Here is a 21,787-nt window from a genome sequence, read left to right on the forward strand (position 1 = left end):
CGCTATGACCTTTTATGCACTGGGAACTTCACTGCCCCACCTCCCGTACAGGAGCACAAATCAGGGTGAGGATGAGGCACACTGGGCCAAATGCTCCCTCGTGTGGGTGCAGGAAGAGGTGGGGCAACCTGCCACGACTAAAACTCCAGCCTACAGCCCAGCATGAACCCTCCAGTGCGTAAACGGTTAATGTGAGAAAGGATGCTGGGTTAGATGGACCACTGGTCTGATCGAGCAGGGCTGTTCTTATATTCTCAGACCAAGAGTCCATCTGCTCCAGCAAATTATTTCACACAGTGGCTGACCAGTTGCCAACAATCAAGGCCTGTTGACTCCTAACTCTGTTATTCAGAAGTTTGCTGTCTCTAAATATGGAGGTCCCCTTTAATCACCATGGCTAGTAGCCCTGTCTGTTACCAGGGTTCACCTTCCCAGATGTGTACTGTCTGCTCTGACTCCATCTTGGCGAAATTCACTTTGGCAGCCATGATAAAAACCAGCAGCACCATGCATTGGAGTAGCCAAGGGCTTTTCCACACATTCGTCGAAATAGCATGATGCCCACTGCATGGCAAAGCACAATGGTTTATCACGCCTCATCGTCCCTCCACACCTTAGAGCTGTCTCGCTATGTTCTGCCTTTATTCGTGCTTCTTACCCTCTTCATTCACTGTTGGAAAAGCGAGAAGAGAGAGCAACGCGCTTTAAACTAGTTGCACTTCAGCCTGCCAATCACTGTCAATCACTTTGGCTAAACAATCCCCTCCCAGCATAGCTGTTTAGCATTTAAAGTTCCGGCAAGTGCCGAAATAATTTTGTTTTTCAAAAACAAAATTATACTGATTCGTTGAAATGTGGATGTGCATATTCATTGAGGCATAGGGTTGTTGAACTGGATATTTATTTTAGTAGTTTGGTGTATCATCGATCAAACCTCCACGCCCACATGACACACCCACGGAACACCTCAGGCTAACAAGTCCCCGAAACTTCGGGCAGCAGACTGATTCAGTGTTTGGACTTCTACGTGCCTATGCATTGCAAAGCCTGCCACCCACCTAGATCTATAAGCAATTTCATCAGCAAGGGCATGTCTTCCCTAGTACAAGATCCAATTACAGCCAAGCAGCCGGCCGGCCTGATTGCTGTCACTGATTTTCCATGAATGTCTCCTACCGACTTGCCTCAGGCATAGGTGAAGCCACCACCTGCCTGCCAGCTCATTTGTCCACACGGCCTGGATGCAATCGCCTTTTGTTACCTTCTTGGGAAGCCTCCCTTCATACCTCACACTCGGGAAACTCACAGAACCTCATCCTGGACTTAGCCCTGGATCCCTGGACTTTACAATTATTGCTTTGATATTCTTTTGTGTGGACCTCTATTGTTATTGCTGCTCTGCCAACCAAAATTGTGGCGTCTCACCCCTCTGCTGCCCTCTCCATTCGTCTCTTTTGGAATCAGCAAACGTTTCCCTTGGGTGGGACCTTTGGAAACTCTGCCTAAGGTCCCCTGCTCTGTCAAGCTCTGGATCATTAGAACAGACAATGTGCTCTACCCGGCTCAGCAGACTGAGGACAGGTAAACTCCTCCTCTGTCCAGTCCTTTAAAAAAAACCAACCTCACTTTTCCCCTTACAATCCTTCTTTCCTCTACTCTTCTTCATGGTCATTCTCTGGTCCAGAATGCTCACTCAGCCAAGAGGCTCAGCTCTTTTTAAAACTTTTTCTCCTCTCACGTAACTCTCTAGATACACATCTTTCTGAGAACAATGGTTTCACTGTTATGCGTAAATCGAAATGGGTAGCTAGCTGTGGTAGGCTGTAGCAGTAGAAAAGAGCAAGAGACCACCAGCATCTTAAAGCCTAAGGGTGTTTCCGCACAAGGACCAATGTTGCCAATTGGTTCCACAAAGTGGAAACCCTATTTTAAAAAGTGCAATCTCAGCGTTACGCATACCTGCCTTTGTAGTGGAATCCAGTAATGTTTCATTCATTTCCCACAGGTTTCCGGTCTCGCAAAAATCGCTAGAAAGGAAGCGATTTTTTCTGTGCTTGGTCCCGCACCTGGCCGTCAATCAAACGAACAGCCAATGGGCAGTTATTATCATGTTCTGGAAAAGCCCCTTTCCCTTTAAGAACAGGTTTTTTTAAAAAAGAAAAACACACGTTGCAACGAATATGCTTGATTCTTCCTAACGTAGAGACCCATCTAGCTGGCGTGTGAGCTGGCGAGTCATCGTTACCACGCTCCCCTGAGTGAAAAAAAATCCCCCCCCCCTCACTGGCACGATTTTGGGCCGAAAATAAAGGGAACTTGCAAACGGGGCTGTGTTGTGCTTGGAAACTTAGGGGAGCTTTAAAGCAATTCTGTGGAGGGACTGTAGCCTTGCTGAGTGAATGAAGCCTCGCTGGTTCGTTGCTTTCCGCTTGCTCCGAGAGAAAAAAAATGGCGATCGCTTTGCCGGAAGTTCGGAGGAGAGAGCCAGGGGGAGGGACTTTGTTGGAACCGCAACAATGGGAACGCACAGGTCTTTTTCGCTAGTGTTGCAGATTGTTTGCAAGAGTGTAGCGCTTTTCGGAGGGTGAATCCACTTTTCCCGATTTCCCTAGAAGCGCTACAACGAATCGCTTTTCATGGGACTGTTTCAGGAGTGTGGCAGATTGTGTGCGACATCTTGCGGACTGCAAATTAGTAGCGTTTACAATTTTCAAGCCTTCTGCTACATTAAAGTCGTGCGAAAAGGACCTAACAATGAGCTTTCATGAATCACTGCTTACTTCTGCAGATAAAGCTAGAGTAAGGTATCTCAACCAGGAGGTTGTGAAACCTTGAGGTTTCTTGATGGCCCTAGAAGGGTTTCCTGAATGAGTGGGAGTTAATTAATTTTTTATATATTTAAAAAAATATATGTTGACGACCCTCCCCACTCCCAAAATGGCCATTTATTTATTTATTTATATTTATATTTTTATACCGCCCTTCCCTATGGCTCTGGGCGGTTTACATAAAACATTTTTGAACATTCACATAGAACACTATCAAAATCAATATCAAAAATCAATATAACAATATAACAGTAACAACAAAATATCAACTGGAACAATTAGAACGGCACTTCAACAATAACTTGATAATCCCTCAGTCAGTTCGTTCCCTCAGTCTGGGGGGCATCTGTAGGTGTTATTGCTCAGTCAGCCCCACCAAATTATGGGCTTGGAAGGGGAGAGGCCCCAGGTGGGCATGTATTCAGCTATGCTTCCCAAACATATTAAGCATGATCATGTCACTTCTGAGGTTTCTTGAAGCCTGTAGTATGTTTCAAGAGGTTTCTCAATGGTAAAAAAAGTTGAGTAAGGCTGAGCGACAATGTAAGTCCATCTGTCCTATATCTTGGAAAGTGGAGAAATTTCAGATGACAAAAATAACAGCAGGTATGATTGGATGAGGTGTGATGAATCAACATTGTTGGTCTTAAAGGTGCCACTGGATTCAAACTTTGTTCTGCTGCTTCAAACCACCACAGCAACCTGAATAGGGTTGCCAGCTCCAGGTTGGGAAATACCTAGAGACTTTGGGGGTGCAGCTGGGAGTGGGCAGGATTTGGGGCAAGGAGGGACCTCAATGGCATATAATGGTATGGAATCCACCCTCCAAAGTAGCCATTTTCTCCAGGGGAACTGATCTCTTTAGTTTTGGAAATGAGATACACCGTATTTGCCGGCGTATTAGACAACCGGGCGTATAAGACGACCCCCCCCCCCAACATTTCCACTCAAAATATAGAGTTTGTTACATTACATTACAGTACCTGTCATTGTCACCATTGTACGGCCACAGCGCAATTGCCTCCAGCCTGCCACTGCATCTTGCATGTGAAAGCTCTGTGTAGACAAGGGGCAGGCCGGAGCGTCGCTGCTTCCCGCCAAGCGGAATGGGCCGGTCACGCTGAAAAGGCTGGCACCCCTGTCTCGCTGCTGATGCTCGCCGCAGCCATGCTGATGACCCACCGAGGCCGCCCTGGATGCCGCATGATACTGGATGGAATGTAGAATGAAGTGGGCGGGCATCGGGAGGCCACTATGGGCAGCTCTGTCTATCCCAACTGAAGTACATCCGGCATATAAGACGACCCCCCCCCACTTGGAGGCATGTTTTTCAGGGGGGGGGGAAGTAGTCTTATACGCCAGCAAATACTGTAATTCCAGGGGACTTCCAAGGGTGCCACCTGGGTCCTACACCTGAATCTAACTTCAGTGAATTGTTCTTAAGAAGCAATTCACTCTGAATCAAGTAAGAGTTAATATCAGGCTAAAAACCTTCCAAGTTCACAGTAGGACTCATTTCCTAGTAAGCAATGCTTAGGATATTAGCCTAAAAGCTGTCCATTTACAGCTTTTTACTGTGTTTCCAAAATACATTTACATATCCATAATGGTGGAGTAAATATCCTTTAAATATTTAATGAACCTATTACCTATTTCTGCTGTCCCAACGGCACCTAAGTTCTTACTACCATTTATCTCTCTGTATCGTTCCCATGCTACCATTTATTTCTAATGGATGTAAAATACTTGATAATAACTTCTTTGTAGGCTTCTAGTGTTTAGTCTTAGCCTTGTTATTCACTGGAATCTCTCCTGCTCCTGTAAATAGCACACATATTGTGCTATGCACACACCTGCCCAACCACAATTGTTAAGTGGACCTCAGAAGGGAGGACATCTGCCTTTCTGCTGCTCAGCTTACTTTTCCTTTAGACCAGAAGTTCTCAACCTGGGGATCGAATGCGGCAGGGCAAGCAGCTTGGCCGGGGAGGGGGAGTTGCCATCCACACAACAGCCTTACGGGGTAGATGGAGATAGTGCATTCGTCTGTCTGGAGCAGCGGAAAAGAGCAAGATTGGCATGGTAGGACAAGAGGCAGAACTGGACTGAGAAACCCCGGGGAAAAAACAATTTATATACAGTCATGAACAATGGATCTTCACGCCATTGGTCAGTTTCAGTTTAATTCCTGTGAAAGAACACTTGCGTAATTTGATGGTTGGGGGTCACCACAACATGAGGAACTGCATTAAAGGGTCGCAGCATTAGGAAGGTTGAGACCCACCACTCTTGTATTTCCCCTGGTGCCTTTGGAGACCTTTAGGAAGTGGAAACATTGTAAGTCACAGCTTGTTAATGCCTATCTGTCTGTCTTGCTATCTATCATCTGGCCTGTGTGTAGTGTAGCCAGGAGATCTGAGGATTGTCTGGCAGCCAGGCAAGGGATGTTCGGAGGTGGTTTGCCATTGCCAACCTCCACGTCATGACCCTCTAGTGTTTCCTGGAGGTTTCCCATCCAACTACTAGCCAGGGCTGGCCTTGTTTAGCTTCCAAGATCTGAAAGGATCAGGTTTTCCTTTTCCCTTCAGGCTTTCCTTCACCCCACCTGCCTTCCTTTGGTCCTTTTCATTCCTCAGTCTCTTTCTACCTTCCCATTTGGCCTTTCTTCCTTCTGTTTTTATTCCCCCTCTGCTATTCTTTTGCAAAGTGAGGAGGGAAGCATTGTGCTTGGCTATGCCTCCTGCGGAAGCCATTTAGGAATGGCACTCAGCAAACCCCCCACCTCCCACCCCACACACACCTCTTTCAAAATTCCATGGTGTTCACAGGGTCAAAAAGGGTAGGGGCCATTACAGAGAGGCAGGAAATGGCGAATCACACCCAAATATCCCTTTCCTGGCTGTCAAACAATCCTTGGATCTTCTGAATACAATACACAAAGCCCAAATGATGGAGATATAAAGATGCCCTCTGATTTGGACAGACTGAAGTTGCTGGTTTTTAGCCTGATGAAGACGATATCTGCCATTTCTGCCCTCACACCAAGCCTCCTTCAGCTGCCTCTGCATGTTGGCATCTGTTGCTGGCATTGCAAAGTCCAATAACCTGATTCAAGCAAACTGTGTGAACAGGACAGGAAAAGTAGAATCCATCAGAGATTGTGACATCTGAGATTGTTGCCATGAGATCATTGTTCACACATTCCAAATATTGGTCTTGAAATGAGGACAATTAGTTCAGAATCTTTTCCCAATCACTAATCTAGCTGTACCTATTGAATGTCCTGACCTCCCTTTCTTGCCACTCTAGACAGTCATCCTCCTTTCAAAGCTGACTTAACGTCAGCTTAAAATTGCCTAAACATCTGGATTCCCTCTAGGGGGATGTCTAGTGAATTCCCTCTGGTGAATTGGCCTACAGAAGACAAAAAGAAGAAACTTGAGAACTGCAATAGTGACTTTGTTACAGAATTGGCATGAATATCACTGGTTTCAAATTAGTCCAACTTGCTGAAATATTCAGCCTGTTTCTGTAGGTTAAAGTATTAACAACTGTTCTATGAAAAAGTCAGGGGTTACAGTTAAGACAGCACAAGGCTGTACAAATATATTTCTTTGTAGGGGAAAGCAGAACCCTAATACAGTGTTTCATTACTATTTTTTACATGGGACCAATTCACACAAGACTTTTTTTCTCTCTCTAATATCTACAAGAAAAAACCCTGTGTGAATCTGAGTTGCCATAGCCAGCCAAAATACCCATGATTCTGGCAGAAACAATTCCTCAGGCCCAAATGGCTGCTGTCCACTGGTGGATACTTATTTTCTTCCTTATTTCATTTCTACTGTCCTGCCTTTCTTCCCAAAGCTGCTTACCTCATTCTCCTGTCCTCCATTTGATCCACACAACAACCCTCTGAGATACATTAGGCTGAGCATGTGTAACTGGCCCAAAGTCACCAGCAAGTTTCCTTGGCAGAATGAAACTCTGAACCTGGATCTCACAGATGGTAGCCCAACATTGCACCCATCTAGAGCCTCAGTTCTTACTAATGATTCCCCATGTGATCCTGTATGTGTGGAGACAGTGAGACACTCTCATGTTGACAATAAGTAGGCACAGATCTTACAGCTTAAAAAGCAATGCAAGATCAAAAATCACGGCGACACTTTAGACATAGGATCGACAAGTGTCAGACTTGCCTGAATGGCTAACATCATCATCATCATCATCATCAGGCACAGAGCTGGCTCCAGCCATTCGGCCTCTACTCTCAGCGGCAGCTGTGACAGAGGCCGTGCATAGTTGTTGTCACCTCCAAGGAACAGCCAGCACTGTTCCATCACCAACCATGTTGCCTTTGTGTAGGCAGTTTGGTGTAGTGGTTAGGAGTGCAGACTTCTAATCTGGCGAGCTGGGTTTGATTCCCCGCTCCTCCACAAGCAACCAGCTGGGTGACCTTGGGCTCACCACAGCACTGATAAAGCTGTTCTGACCCAGCAGTGATATCAGGGCTTTTTCAGCCTCACCTCCGTCACAGGGTGTCTGTTGTGGGGAGAGGAAAGGGAAGGCGTTTGTAAGCCACTTTGAGACTCCTTCCGGTAGAGAAAAGCGGCATATAAGAACCAACTCTTCTTCTTCTTTGAGAGCCAGTTGGTTTCATGGTTAAGAATGGTGGCCTCTAATCTGGAGAACTAATGCTTTGGAAATTAAGGGAAGGGAAGATATAGTTTGTGTGTGTGTTTGTGTGTGTTTTGTGGGCTTAAATGCAGATACAAGGATTTTACAGAAATAACAAGCTAGGTTTATCAGGTCATCAATCATTTGGGTTCAGCTCTAGGGGAAAAACATAGTAAAGGAAATTGAAACATCAAGATCAAGGATTAATGGACAAATGCATTCCCAGTTCCAATTTTGGAACCTGTGAGTAATTGAAAACGAAGGAATAGAGCGCAGTGACAGGTTCTGTTTTAAGAACCTAAAGGAATTATGGCCTTAATTTGTTATTTCTGGAAGGCCCATGTATCTGGTAAACATCTTCATTATACTGTGGACTAATCCATGACCCACTCTGTACTTACATATGTGGCCATATAACTTCCATTTCATAGCCTAACAAAGTGTGCTGAACAAGCAAAATTTCACACCTTGAATAAAATTTTGTTGGTCCTAAAGGTGCCATTGGACTCAAACTTTGTTCTGCCACTTTGGACCAACACAGCCCCCCCTCCCCCCCGCCCCTTGATTCTGAAGAGCATTCATAGTCCTGGAGTTAAATGGGGGAATTTCTTTGTTGTTTCACACAGAGTATTTGATTTGCTCTTGGAGATCCTGCCAGCAGTGCACTTTAAGTTATTAGTCTGGGAATCCAGAAGCCAAACTGGGATTCTTACCAACCTCTTTTAGACTCACACAAGCAGATGGTTCCATAGGCATTTTTTAAAAAGAAACCACAAAACTGTAGCTGGCATCCAGATCCCCCGATTCTATCTGACTTTGATGGCTAACCATAAATTATGTTTGTCATGTGGCATACAGAAGGTGACTGTGTATGGGCATATTTTTAAACATTTAGAAACCATTTATAGAAACTTAAGGGTAGATCTGCCACCATGCTATATTTTGTCTATTTTTGATATGTCTATATATAGAGACATTGGTATGTCTATATATATCTTTTTAAAAATAAAATCTTATTTAGTTGTTGGATTTTATTCCTCCTCCCTTGTCCTTTTTCCGTATTTTGTTTTAAAATTAAAAAATAAATTGTGGTTGTCATGATTGTAAGTTTCTCCTGATTTACAGTGCAGGGTCTGTTCTGGTGTTTTGCTAATCTACAGGGGAGCTTGGGGGTACTTCTAAAACATATAATGAACCCCTCTGTTGTCCCAAGTGCAGGGTGGCATGAGGCAGTATTTCTTTTAGGTTGCAGAGGTACTTCGAACCTCTCCAGAAAGCTAGAGTAATGAATGGCAGCTTCTAATCTGGTGAGCTGGGTTTGATTTCCTGCTCCTCCACATGTAGCTAGCTGGGGGAGCTTGGGCTCACAGAGCAGTCCTGACAAAGCCCTCAGCCTCACCTACTTCACAAAGTGCCTGTTGCAGGGAAAGGAAGGGAGGGCGGTATATAAATATAATAAATAAATAAAGTAAACCGCTTTGAGACTGTTCAGGAAGTGAAAAGTGGGGTATAAAAATCAACTCTTCTTCTCCAAAGCCCATGGCAATATTGCCTTTAAAGTACATTTAAAGCTAAGAATTTACATTTTAAAATGTTATGAAATGTTGAACTGTAGGCTTTTACCTTTTATAACCAGTCCTGAGCTGTCAGGGACGGGCAAACTAAAAGTGATAAAATGAATACATTTTGCCAAGAGTCACTGTTGTCCTTACCCAGCTCCAAGCACTAGGGATCCATCTGACTTCAGAAGAAATGTAATGTACACACAGATCTCAAGTATGCACTTGACGCATTGCAAGCTTTGGTGACTTTAGAAGACGGCACTTGCGTGCTTTTGCAATGGTGGCCAGCCACGTCCAGGGGGCCAGGCCTCAGAAATCATGGGGAATATAGGTCAGATTCATCACAGTTAGTACAAAATTAGAAGTGAGAGCTGACTTTTGTCTGGTTGACTCATAAGCTTAGGGAATAAATTAACAAAGACAAGTAATTCGTGGTGTCGCAGCATGCAAACGGCCTTGTGTTTCACTTTTCTAGTTTTAGAATCCATGTTTGGGAAATGTTTCAGAGCAGGGCTGCAGAGTCCTAACCTTTTCTTCTCTCCAAAGCAAAAGCTGGTGGGGCGGGAAAAGCTTACCACAAAACAGAGGGAAAAAACAGTTGTTGCAAGGCAGGTATGATTTGAAGCAATCTGTTACGTAACGCTGTGATATCCTGTCAGCAGCATTACTCAAATGCTCTATGTTCACTATACCATTTCATTCCTTTTCTTGTGGTCTTTGTTAATTGCTAATACAAGACTTAGGGCCTGCAAAACAGAGCTCCTATGGTTAAGGCCAGTAAAACATTTAAAAAATCAGCATCTAATTGGCCTTTCTCCTGTATGGGATCCCCACTCTGAGTTCTGGCTTTTGTATACTCGTGGGCAGAATTTTTAAAATTGACATTAGAATTGTTTAAACTGTGATTTTAATGTACTGTTATTTATTTACTTTATTTCTTTAGAGTTGAGATTAACATTTTTGAAATATTGGTTCTTTGATGCCAACTCGATGCATATAGCTATCAACTCACCCACCTCACAGGGTGTCTGTTGTGGGGAGAGGAAAGGAAAGGCGACTGTAAGCCACTTTGAGACTCCTTTGGGTAGAGAAAAGCGGCATATAAGAACCAACTTGTACTCCTTCTCCTTCTCCTTCTAATATATGGACACTGGTACCAGAGCTTGCAACAAACCCAGAAGCCATGTTTGCTGCCACATACACTCAAAGAACACAATTATTGAGCCTAACATCGTCTACACCATCAGAAGCTTATTCACATGATCATCTTCTAACACTGTATATGCCATTAAATGCAAGCAATGCCCTTCTTATCTCTACATAGGGCAAACGGATCAAACCCTCCGCAAAAGAATAAATGGACACAAGTCTGATGCCCAAAATTACAGAACTGAGAAACCTGTAGAACACTTCTACCTTCCAGGACATTCAATGAGGGACTTTAAATTAGCCATTTTATTGCAAAGAAATTTCAAGAACAGACTGGAAAGGGAAATTATTGAAACACAAGTTATTACAACACTCAGAACAATGGAATTCCCCAGGATTCAACAGGGATATTGGTTTCTTATCTCACTACACATGCTAACCTCATTCAGCTCTTATATCTGCATTCCTTACAATCCCTTCTTCATTTTATTTCATTTGGGATAATGGGACTGCAATGTGATGTACTGAAGAATATAATGTAATTTAGAATCTAACTCTCTATTCTTAGGACAGGAGAATGAACTCAGCATGGCTTGTCACTTGCGGGGATGCTTCCATGCTTAGGTGGAGACGGATGGGGCTAGCAACAGGTCTCTTTTAATTACTTCTTTTCACAACTGGGAAAGTGTCTGTAATTAATCACTAACCCTAAATTTTTTATTCTCCATATGTTTCTACAAGCGACAACTGAACCCAGAGGACTGATAAACTTTATTATTCTAGAAAGGCATTCTTTCATCTTCCTCATGCTGCATATTTGTTGGATATCGTCAGGACGTTGTTTACTAATTTACTGCTAATTTAATCTCTGATTATTGCTATTTTATTGTCCGAGGAAGTGTGAATACATGCAAAAGTTCACGCCTTACATAAAACTTTGTTGGTCTTAAAGGTGCCATTGGACTCAGATTTTTATCTTTCCTGCAGTTCTTACTAGGGGAAGCACATATGGTATCCTGGGCCACCACCAACATGTACACAACTGATGCAATAAGAAGAGAATCATTGACATCAGTGAAACATTTCTCAGTACAGAAAGGTTTTCTAAATATTCTTTTCTAAACTCTTGTCTAGCTGCCAGAATGAAAATCAAACAAATGGTGACGCAGGAGAAGATTCTCGTTACTCATGACAATCAAGGACTACAAATAGAATGCCTTTCCTAAACTATAGAACAAAGTTTGAGTCTAGTGCAGGGGTGGGCAAACTGTGGCCATCCAGATGTCCATGGACTACAATTCCCATGAGCCCCTGCCAGCATTTGGGAATTGTAGTCCATGGACACCTGGAGGGCCACAGTTTGTCCACCCCTGGTCTAGTGGTACCTTTAAAACAAGCAAAGTCTAATTCTTGGTATATGCTTTCATGTGCATGTGCAAAAGTATAATGTGAAAAACATTCACAAATTGTGTTTCTCACACACACACGCACACACACAACCCATCAAAATAGTATGGATCAGGGGTAGTCAAACTGCGGCCCTCCAGATGTCCATGAACTACAATTCCCAGAAGCCCCTGCCAGCATTCGCTGGCAGGGGCTTCTGGGAATTGTAGTTCATGGACATTCGCTGGCAGGGGCTTCTGGGAATTGTAGTTCATGGACATCTGGAGGGCCACAGTTTGACTACCCCTGGTATGGATGGTCAGGGGGAGCTTAATCTTGGAAGGTAAGCAGTGGCAAACACTTAAAAACCCTCGAGCAGGCTTTCTGAACCAGGGTTTCATGAAACATGGGGTTTCTTGACAGCCTTGGAAGAGTTTCCAGAACGAGCGGGAGTTAATTTTTTATATAGTTTTAAAAACATTGTTAAACATTTATCTGGTGACATGACCATTTATTTATTTATTTTAGTTTATGTCAACCCACCCTTCCTCCCAAAATGGCCGGTGATGGGCCTGGAGGGGGTAGGAAGGGGAGGGGCCTCAGCTACGCTTCCCAGCCATATTCTGCATGATCACACCACTTCTGGGGTTTCTTTAAGCCTGAATAATGTTTCATGGGTTTCTCAATGGTAAAAAAGTTCCGAAAGGCTAGCCTACAAGGTTGCTATAAGTCAGCTGCTACTTAATGGGATTATCCACCATACTATAATATCTGTAGTTATTACTGGGAGGGGGGGAGGCTTTTAAAGTATTATTTATTTCATTGGCTCCCTGCCTTTCTCCTCAACAAGGACACCAAAGCAGCTGACATAGTTCTTTTCTCCTCCATTTTACTTTCACAACAACCCTGTGAGGAAAGGCTGAATTCAGTCTTGTCTTCTCCCTCCTTTCCTCCACAGAGTCCACCAGTGTCTTTTAAATCTACAAAACAAGAGTATATGCTTAGAGCCTCCTAACACTTAAGGCTGCTGATCTGAAGTAATACTGAATGAAACGCCTTCTTAATGTCATAAGGAGAGCCTTAGATCACCTTCTACTAGGTCCAGCTTTCTTTGCAGGAATCTCAGAAACTAACAGGCCTGAGGAGATCCAACTTCTGCTAGCCTCTGGTACTATATGGGAAAGAGCACCCTTCTCTGATAGCTCATCTAGTCCACTTAGCCCAGTATTGTGTTTACCAAAGTGGCTGGCCAGATGCCCTGGAAGGCTTACAAGTCACAGTGACACAAAGACCAAAGTCATCCCTTGTCATTGCCCAATACTTGGTATTCAGAAGCTCTGGAAATGCTAGGTTCCAGTTAACCATCTTGGCTAAATGTGGGGAAAAGATACAAAAGAGTAGCCCTTAAGAAAATTCATGCTATCAGCCTCAGCTTAAGGATTTGCAGGGCCTGTCGCACCAGAGCTGGTTTAAGGATTCACAGGGCTTTAGCAGAGCACAACTGTCACTGTTGCTTCTGCTGTAGCAGTGGGGCATCCTTCCCAGAGACAGCTGGAACTATTTTTGCAGTCCACAAGCTGCATAAGGATGAAGACCCTCTAACACAGTATGAGGCCTCTGGAACTGCAGAGCCCGTAGCACGTGCTACATATGCTGCTAGGACAAACCACTGCTGCATGCTATTGAAAAGAAGACCCAATTGTAACCTTTCTCCCTCCCCTCACGTCTTGCCTCTGTTGCTTCAGCCTGGACCACATTCAGTATTGAAGTCTGTCTGGGAGAAGAGTGTCTTAGGCAACGTCCATCTAGATTTGAGTTAGGCAACATTAGATTCTTTCTACACTCGCAGCTTTCTTTCGACTATTGGAGAAGTCAAATCCGTCTCCCTTTAAATCGAATCCTCTCCCTGTACTCCGCAGCTTATATTTTAATGCATTTTTCTTTTTGGATTAGTGATGTTCTAAACACCAGTGAGAAAAAGCAGATGCACTGTTTTTGTGGGGTGGGGAGGTTGTCTCATGGTTGGTCTGTTCTTATGGTCAGGGTGTGTTTTCTGAAATTGTAGTTAGAGATTGCTTCCTCTACTTCCCGGTCACCGTTTCAGCAGACCATTACATCCTCAAGTCTCTCCCCTTTTCATCAGTTTATAAATTCAATTTTTGGGGGTTTTTTTGTTATTTTTTTGTAAAACTGGGGGAAGTCTATGAAATGACTTTAATGCTAGTCTCGGAGGGCTCAGGAAAATAAATTGACTGGACAAGCTATAAAAGATTAAATCAAAAGTTCAATGGAGTCATTTCTTCCATTCCCCCACCCCATGCACGTCTTGCGGGCTGGGGTGGCTAAACCTGTTCTTACAACTGGACTGCAATGCAGAGCTGCTCCTCCAGCCACTGCCTGCTTCTCTGCCAAGTTGTGGCTCCCTTCCCAGCTGGCCTCTCCACCACCACCCATCCATCTCCCAGATTGTGCCAGGCTCTGCCTCACAGTCAGCAAGAAGTGTGTATGCGGGGGGAGGGGAGGTTATAATGGAGGAAATGACCTCATTATTTTTTTTATTTAATCTTTTACAGCTTTCTTTTTCTCAGGCCTCTAAGGCTACAATTAAAGTCATAACACAAAATGTTCCCCAATTTTTTTGGGGGGGGGATTCAGTTTCTAAACTGACAAAGGAGAGAAAGACACAAGGATTTAATCATCTACTGAAATGGTGACTGGAAGTAAATAAAGCGAGAAGAATCTCAACCTACAATTTCAGAAAACACACCCTGCTTGCAGCTGACCAATAAGGAGATTCTTATTCTTATCTCTCAATAAGGAGAGACCTACCACACTGCAAAATGTAGGTGGTGGAGGACTGGCCTCCCAGGGGCAGGGAAGGAGCAGAGAAGGGGGAACATTGGATGAAATCATTATGCATGGGAATTACCTGCATTTTGAGATTGAAGAAAGGCGAGGGGGGGGGGGAAGCACGGCAATAGGACTTTTAAACAATCCAGACATACAGCAAACAGAAAACAAACTGAACACTGAAGACAGCAAGTTCTATGCAGAAGACAAAAGAAAACCCAATGCTCCTGCAAAGTGAAAGTGAGTCGGCATACAAAAGAGCAAAATACACCCAAGGGGGAATACACAGAAAAAGTGAAGGAAACCATCATTGAATAAAAGTCCTTAGAGACCAACAAGATTTTCATGGTAAAAGCCTTTAAGAGGTAAAACTCCCTCCTTGAGACACCAGTAGTAATGGAGATCTGAGTCTATTTATCCCAGTCAGAAGGTAGGATGGGTGTTGTAAAGAATGTTTTTAAAGGATGTGGAGGTACAATGCATATCATAATCAGCTTGATTAGACCAAAGGAGGAAATTCATAGAGGCATAAAATTAACATCTGTAGTAAGAAAGAATTCTATGTCTGCATTCAATTAGAGTGGAGAAATTGTTCTGAACCTGTGAATGAACTCAAGTTCAACAATCTTTTCCTTATAATATTTGCTTGTAGCTTCTTTCTTTATGGCAAGGTAATATATTGGGCCCTAAAAAAGAGGTAAAGAGCATTCAGCTCCCTTCATCTGTTCTCTCCTTTGAATGTTAAAATTGGATCCACTTAAATGGACTCCTTGAGCCTCTTGTGGCGCAGGGTGGTAAGGCAGCAGAAATGCTAGCTCAAGCTGTCTGCCCATGAGGCTGGGAGTTCAATCCCAGCAGCCGGCTCAAGGTTGACTCAGCCTTCCATCCTTCCGAGGTCGGTGAAATGAGTACCCAGCTTGCTCGCTGGGGGGTAAACAGTAATGACTGGGGAAGGCACTGGCAAACCACCCCGTACTGAGTCTGCCATGAAAACGCTAGAGGGCGTCACCCCAAGGGTCAGACATGACCCGGTGCTTGCACAGGGGATACCTTAAATGGACTCCGGGGAATGGTAGAGGACAGGAAGCCTGGAGGATCATTGTCCATGGGGCCGTGATGGTTCGAACACGACTTCGCACCTAACAACAACAACAACATTTCATATGTAAATGGGTCAGACAAGGGAATAACAAAAGATAACCAGTCTCACAACTAATAATGGCCTCAGGGGAAACAAAGGGGGAGCAGGTCACCTTGCTGCATTACTTCTATGGGGAAAAGTCACAACGGTGTGGGGAGAGAAGTCAAGGTGTCCACTAACAGGACCTCTGAAAGAATGTTAAAATAGTGTGTCATTCAACAGGTGACTCTTTTCCTACTACTGATTTCTATGCCTGTTAAATGTCCACCTCACGTAGCTGTAAAAGCTACAGGAGCCCTGATAGAAAAGAAAAAAAACAGTCCTTTATTTAAAATCACATTGTGATATTAGCATAAGTGTAGTTGGGGGTCTAGAACCTCAATGGAAAGGTGTATATCTTGCAGTATAAGCTTGCTGTTGATTGCAACAGCCATTGGTAACATGCTTTCCCCTGCATAAAGATTATTCGGTCATTTGAGAAGGTGCAGAAATCTCATTAGTGCAGCTTTCCAAAACATGGTCCGTACTCTCTCTCTCTCTCTCAACACTGTTGCTGGCATTGCATAAGAACAAACCACATGGGGAATATTTTGGCTGGTGTGTGTAATGCGCTTCAAGTATATGTTGCACCTGTTATGACAGTTTTGATTTGTCTTCTGACAGAGGTCAGTATGCCACCAAAGAAGGGGGAGCCAGCCTAGTGCAGTTCCCTTTTAAACTGGGAAGGAACTTGTGGTATTATTTGAAATTGTTTAGTATCTTTATTGGCCTGAATGACATTTTGAAGACTCAGGTCTGAAAGCATTCAAGGATAGGTTGACTTGTTTGCAGTTTTATTAACGTAACTGCAGAAAGAAGGAATTGTGTGTGCTGTTTTCAACCCCCTGTGGCTGGTGACAGTGAACCTCACTCAACTTTGGTGCAGCACCTTTTGTCCCCACGGTGTGACCATGGGGGCTTCCCTTAGTTCAACATGGCATCTATATTGACTTTAAAGTGCAACATTTGAGGACACCTATTTTGGAAACAGATGTACTGTTTAACAGCACCACCCAAATCTACTCAAGACTGGCTGCCATACAGTGGATCAGCATACCAGGTAGGGTTGTCAACCTGAAGATGAGAAATTCCTGGAGATGTGGATGTCATCTGCATAAGTTGGGCCTTGTGGAAGGGAGGAAACTCACCAGAGTACAATGCCATAGATTCCACCCTCCAAAGCAGCCATTTTTCTCCAGGGAAACTGATCTCCACCACCTGGAGATCAATTGTAATTCAAGGAGATCTCCAGCTCCCACCTGTAGGTTGGTAACTCTAACACCAGGCCTTAACAGCAGGCTATGAAACACTTCCTTCCCCTTCCCCTCGTCTGTTTCCAGTCTGATGAAAACTTCCAGATAAGATGATAGAACGAATGGTGTTTTGTGTTATTTTGGTTGTCCTGGATTTTGGAGGTGGGGGATACTAAGAGGTGTATTTGGCAAGCTATTTCAAACTGAACCTCATCAGCAGTGGTGAATGTGAATGGCTACAGCCCTGTTATGAGGTTTAGTAGTAGTATGGGAATGCTACCATGTTCCCCCTCTAATTGCTTTACCTTTGGTAATTAGCTGCTTCTCTGACCTGTGCTCACTTGGAATGATTCCATTTGAATACTCACTGAGCATGTCACAGTGTGCTGCCCTCTAACACTCCGCATGAGAATGTGTTCCGCATCAATAAAAAAAGCCCCTCGTATGTTACTTAACAATTAAAAAGCATACAAAATCGGCTCTCTGTAGAGTCCATAAAAATCAGCATCTTGTATCTCACAATGGCCATACAGATGTCTATGGGAAGCCAATCGACAAGGAATAAGGGTAACCATTCTGCCGTATTGCTGATTCCCTGCCAGCTGTTATCCTGTCTCTGAACATGGAGGTTTCATTTAGCTGATCACCTGTCCTCTGGGCATTTTTAAAAAGCTATCTGTGGAGAAACTAGACTGTTCTTGTCAGGTCTTAGAAGCTAAGCCAGAGTTGGCCCTGGCTAATATTTGAATGGGAGACCTCCAAGGAATACCAGGATTGTGACAAGGAGGCAGACAATGGCAAACATCCTCTGAGAGTCTTTTGCCTTGAAAACTCCTCAGTAGTGATGGATGGCGCTGATAGCCAAACTAAGCATTACACAACACGAAGCATGCATACTGGATGGGCAGCAGTACATGTGAATGAGAACTTGTGGCACTTCTGAACTGTAAGCTAAACATGAGCAGACAGTGAGATGTGGTGGTAAAGAAGGTGAATGCAGTCTTGGGCTGTATCAACAGAGGCATCACATCAGAATCACAAGATGCCATAGTCCCGCTGTATATTACATTAGCCAGACCGCATGTGGAGTACAGTGTGAAGTTCTGGAGGCCTTAGTACAAACTCAATGTGAATGAAATTAGGAAGCGGAAGATGAGAATGATGAGGATGATCCAGGGCTGGGGAACCAATCCCTGTGAGGAAAGGCTGAGGGACTTGGGAATGTTCCAGGAATGCCTGGAGAAGAGGAGGCTGAGAGGAGACCTGACTGCTATCTTTAAGGAGGAGGGCAGGGAGCAGTTCCTGTTGGCAGCAGAGGATATGACCCACAGTAATGGGTTTAAATTACATGTAGAATGGTACCAACTAGATATTAGGGGGGAGGAATTCAGAGTCAGAATAGTTCAGCAGTGAAATTGGCTGCCTTAGGAGGTGGTGAGCTCCCCCTCACTGGCAGTCTTCAATCAGTGGCTGGACAGATTCTTATCCTGGATGCTTTAGGCTGATCCTGCAGTGAGCAGGGGGATGGACTAGATGGCCTGTATGCCCCCTTCCAACTCTGATTCTGTGATTACATAGGAACGTCTGACAATTTTTGTTAAGAAACAAAGACGACTTAGCGCCGTTTCTTCAGAGGGGAGAAAAAACAAGAAATTCCAGAGCAACAGGGATAATGATATCACTGTCAAATCAAGTTAGACTATATAATTACAACAGAAGACAGAGTAAGAGCAGAGTATCTCTAGTAGGGCAAAGCCAGAGCCTTTGTCCTTATATTCCTCTCCTCTCACCCTCTGCAACACAACTCGCATATGATGGGAAGGAATGGGAATGGCGACTATAAGCCACTTTGAGCCTCCTTCGGGTAGGGGAAAGCGGCATATAAGAACCAACTCTTCTCCTTCTCCTTCTCCTTCTCCTCCTATGATAGCAAAACTTTTGCCTCTCTCTCTCGGCCAAGGTTGCGCCTCAGCCCCTGGCTCTGCTCTATCCTACGTTATAGCATGTGCAAGCAGTGCCAGAAAATGAAATGAGTTATACAAATAAGATCTGTGTTTGTGTAGTCTCAGAAAGTTCTCCTAAGGCCAGTAATGTGCTGCAATGATTAGCAGAAAGTGAAAACATGGCACCAAAATGCTAATCAGGATGGCATAGCGTGGTGGAAAGATGGACTGACTGTTCTGGTTGCACAACAACCCTGTCAGGCACATCTACTGAGTCACTCACCATTTGCTGTTCATCTTGCTGTAAGAAAAAATGAAACCAGACAGCCAGGTGCCAGGAAAATGGTCAGAGGAGAATGTTTCCAACCATTCCTGAATACTGGAAATAATTATATTTGTATTTGGGCATTATTCATGGACAACAATGGAAAATGGTAGTGTTAAATAGCTGTGGTGAGAGGAAGAGGGTGTGGCTGAAATATATTTCTATTCTGTTTATACTTTCAACCTATGAATGTACGTTCCATCAATGGGTTTATGCAGAGACATAACTGAGTGATTCAGAATGGAATATCTCCTGAATATCCACATCAGGGAAGGATATATACATGTTTGCATCTGTAGATATATGAATGTCCACATCAGTCAATGGAGGGTTGTCTCAGAAGGATGCCTGTAATTGGTGAATATAGCTGTCCATTTACTCGGGGGGTTGCATTTCATGATTTGGGAAGCTTGTATTGCTTCGTACAGTGATCAGTAACATTGCATTACTCCCTGCACTCCTGGATTTCTGATCCAGTGTACAAGCATGATATTATGGTAAGCCATCACTTGGCCAAAGGTTGTCTGCATTCATATATTGGATGGGATCCCATAGAAACTTTTCACGTTTAAAGGTTGTTGCACAAGACGAAACACTAAGATTACCCCTCCCTGCTTGCCTCATCCTTCAGTACATGTCGGTGACTTTAACATCCACCATGGAAATTAGAGCTACATTGTTATTGATAAGAATGGTGAGGCACTTGTTGACAGAGCTGAAGAACATGGCTTGCATCTTGTTTTTGACGCTAAAGACTGAGGCACCTACAGATCAGTGGCATGGAATAGAGTCCAACCCTGATTTAACATTTGTTTCACCTGGCTGGAGAAGTCAGCCATTGCCTATCTCCAGTCATGTTCCTGAAACTTTCCCATACAGTTTGCATCGACCTGTGATCCTCAAGCTAGGAACCCAAATACCAGTTATTAAGTATTTTACAAGACTACAATGGAACTTGAAGAGGGAAAATTGGAAAGAGGGTGAACTGGAAGATCGGGATAGGTTTCTTGGATAGGTCCCTCCAGCAGATAATAACTACCCTTGATTTGTTGGAATTCTTATATCTACGGCCAAAAGACACATTCCTTGAGGATATCAAAAAGAATATATTCCACAGGCTGGAACCATCAGATTGAGAGGCTGTATTGAAAATTTTTTGACATCAAAGATGCAGAAGTAGCAGATGAACCACTCCGTGAAATATCAAACCAGGTAGCTGCCCAGCTGGTATCCCTATCCAGAACTCTGAAGGGTCAAAATGTTATAATAAGAATAAAAGAAGAACTCCATATTTTGAAACCCACATGCCATGAAGACTGTGAACTGTCAGGAGATTCCAGTGCTGATGAGATTTCCAAGGCACTCAAGGACATCAAGAGTGGAAAGGCACCGAGCTTTTACTGCATACATACGGAGTTCCTGATCAACAGTCTTCTTTTCTTTCATCTTTTATCCTTTAGCTCAGTGGTTCTCAACCTGGGTGTCGGGACCCCTTTGGGGGTTGAGTGACCCTTACACAGGGGTTGTGGCAGGGCAAGCAGCTTGGCCAGGGGCACCATCCACACAACAACATTGTGGGGTCGATCGAGATAGAGCATTTGTCTGTCTGGAGCAGTGGAAAAGAACGAGATCGGCATGGTGGGGCAAGAGGCAGAACTGAACTGAGAAACCCCAGAAAAAAAAAAGTATATACAATCATGAACAATGGATCTTCACGCCATTGGTCAGTTTCAGTTTAATTTCTGTGAAAGAACACTTGCATAATTTTAAAGGTTGGGGGTCACCACAACATGAGGAACTGTACTAAAGGGTCGCACCATTAGGAAGGAAGAGAATCACTGCTTTAGCTCATGAGTGGTGGAGGAGGTTGTCGTCTCAGCCAATATGCTTCTATAGGTGCTGTTGGATTTTTGCCTTAGTTATATGTTTCCACGCTTGGTGATTGGTGGCAGTAGTTTTGGCCATATGGAAAGTCAATCACTCGTCCTCGATCTGTTTAAGCCAGGTTTTCTTTAGCACCAGTCACTGGCTCTTCCATTTAGTTACTGGCTCTTCCATTTTCACCAGAAGATAAACAGTAGCATGTTCATTAAGATGTGGCTCACAAAATTTCCCACTAACATCATGAGAACAGAAGGACTCCCATGAGAATTCAAGGAAGTAAATAGTTGCTATTTGGAAGGCTGCAAAACCAACACATCAGGAAAATTACAACCTATTTGCTTTCTCAGGTCGTTACCAACTCAAGAGGCTAATCCTAAACAGAATCAATGATAGAGCAAGCCCCTATAGAGCAAGCAGAATATTTGTGAAGACCAAGTTCTCAGTTTAACAGCTTTTATTGAGACAGGGTATCAGAAAGCACCGTGCTTTCCAGAGTAATGTGGCAAAGCTCTTTGAACTCTCCCCAGCTGCAGTTGAGTGGATTGAAAATTTACAGATGAATATTTATTGGGGTTGGTTTGCTCACTCGCTGTTTCAACTTGGTTACGTATTTTACATTACTATCAGCTTCTCGTGTGTAACTCTGGCATATATGATACATAAATGCAGTTGTATCCCCACTATCTTTCCCACATGTTCAAGACATATGCAAGGTATTTTGTTTGATCTAACTTCAAGATCAAATTA

Source organism: Paroedura picta, chromosome 8 (genome assembly GCF_049243985.1).
Source record: "Paroedura picta isolate Pp20150507F chromosome 8, Ppicta_v3.0, whole genome shotgun sequence".
NCBI classification, from domain to species: domain Eukaryota; kingdom Metazoa; phylum Chordata; class Lepidosauria; order Squamata; family Gekkonidae; genus Paroedura; species Paroedura picta.